We start from the raw sequence: 1,935 nt of genomic DNA, 5'->3' as shown, positions 1-1,935 counted from the left end.
TCCCTACAGTCTTACCTTGTTAAATTTATGCCCTTTTCATATGTATCCCTCCTTGTCTTTGCTGACATTTATGAGATTAGTATAGTGTGTCATTCACAAATCATGTGTGCCTAGCTTTAATTTTCATAGCTCTACATTCATAGCATTGATGACTGTCATTTGTGGCAGTATCTTGGAGGATTGTTTCTGTATTGCATAGCAATAGGTCTCGTGCTTTTGTTGGCTGTGTAAACAAAGCTTTTGGTTTTGCTGTCAGGTATGTATAGACTAATAGAGAACTTCGTGTTCTTTCCTTCCAGTCTGCGTTTCAGTATCTGGGTTTTTTCATATATACGTTGTCTTTGTAAAGTAAAGTGGGAAAAATGGTAGTGCTTAACTTGTTTCTTCTGTCCCAATAGAAAGAGGAGGTCCATCCAAATATGTTCTCTTTCTGGAAAGGGCACTGCATTTTTAGTTCCCCCTACTCTGTCCTGATATGAATTCTGAGAAATACGCAATCATCTTCCCCACCCCCAGTATGTTCCTTTAATGAAAGCCCACAAGAAGGGATGAAGTAGGGCTGTTTTTTAATCGGGAGTCTGTACAGCTGAGGAAAATCCATCTTCTCAGGTTTTTTTCTACGAGTGAGGAAGATAAAGCCAGTGTTCTACAAAGTTTGTTGCTCCAATGAATGACGCAAAGATTTCTAGATAGAGGAAACAGTCACTCATATAGATTTTCTTTCTCCTTCTCTTTCCTTCATGTTGAGAGCACTGAGATAGCTTTCAGAGACCACTCTGTGTTCCACTCTTCTACCAGATGCCCCAAGTTTTTCTTCATTGATGAGAGAATAGGCACTGAGAGCTCTGCTTTTCTTCAGTAGAGGGCAGATGGTACTCAGATCCTCAAGGTAGAAGGGAGCTTGAATTAGGGAGGAGATACACTAGTCTCTTTCAAAAATGACTTAAGGCTGTACTTGATGTAGAACATTTTATAAAGGAGAAGTGTTCAGTTTCACAGAAGATGCTTTCTGTGCTGTGCACTTAATGCCAAAGTTTAGGTATGTTTTGAAAGAGATGTCTTAGAGGAAAAGGCTAGTATTTATGTTTCCAAGAAAGCTGAACTATAAGCTGCTGTCTTTGAGGAGCTGGAGGCAATGAAGAAGTGTGGGAGGTGAGAGTTGGTATAATACGTGTGATGGAGTATGTTTCCAGAAATCTCTCGCCATACATTCCTTACAGCAGAAAGTACTATGCAACACCTCATACGTATCAAGAAGAGTTTTTTCAGAATTGTCCATGAGGTTTGTTTTATAAAATTGTACATATTTCTTGGTGAAAGGGAAATTTAAAATTCTAGATCTAGAAAGTTGTTCTTAGACATTCAGGTAGTGGTTTTGATTTAAATCTTAATCATCTTGGTTTTAATGGAAGGCTGCCATTAATTTTGTTCTACACACTAGTTATCAGAAGGTTTGTAGAAATAAAACATACTGGTTTCTTTTATGTTCCTATGATGAACTAGCACATGCTGATCTACAGTTGCTATTTTGTCCACTAATATGAAAAGTCCCTGTCTCTGCTTCCTTGCTGGTAGATTTTTAGAAGTTCAGTAAGCACTGCAAATTGCCTGAAGAGTGGAAAATTCCCCTGTCACGCAGATGCCCTTATCAGCAGCGACCAGATGGAGCTCTGAGCCGGCATATTATCAATGTTAAATTGCTTTTTCTGAGTAGAGAGGATTAAAGCATTCCTTCAGAAATGGGTGGCATAAGCTGCAAACTTAGGGAAAGTAATATTCTGAAATGTTACTATTTTAAAAACACATGAAAGTAGCTTAACAAACACTGCATATCAAAAATGTATTATTCTTTCGAGCTGATGGAGCTGAAATTCTTAAAAAATAATTTGTTTTGAATAAAATAGTCATCCTGTAGTTTCTTCTTAAATACGGGGG

Source organism: Fulmarus glacialis, unplaced genomic scaffold, assembly GCF_000690835.1.
Source record: "Fulmarus glacialis isolate BGI_N327 unplaced genomic scaffold, ASM69083v1 scaffold27341, whole genome shotgun sequence".
Taxonomy (NCBI): domain Eukaryota; kingdom Metazoa; phylum Chordata; class Aves; order Procellariiformes; family Procellariidae; genus Fulmarus; species Fulmarus glacialis.
This window is presented reverse-complemented; position numbering follows the sequence as displayed.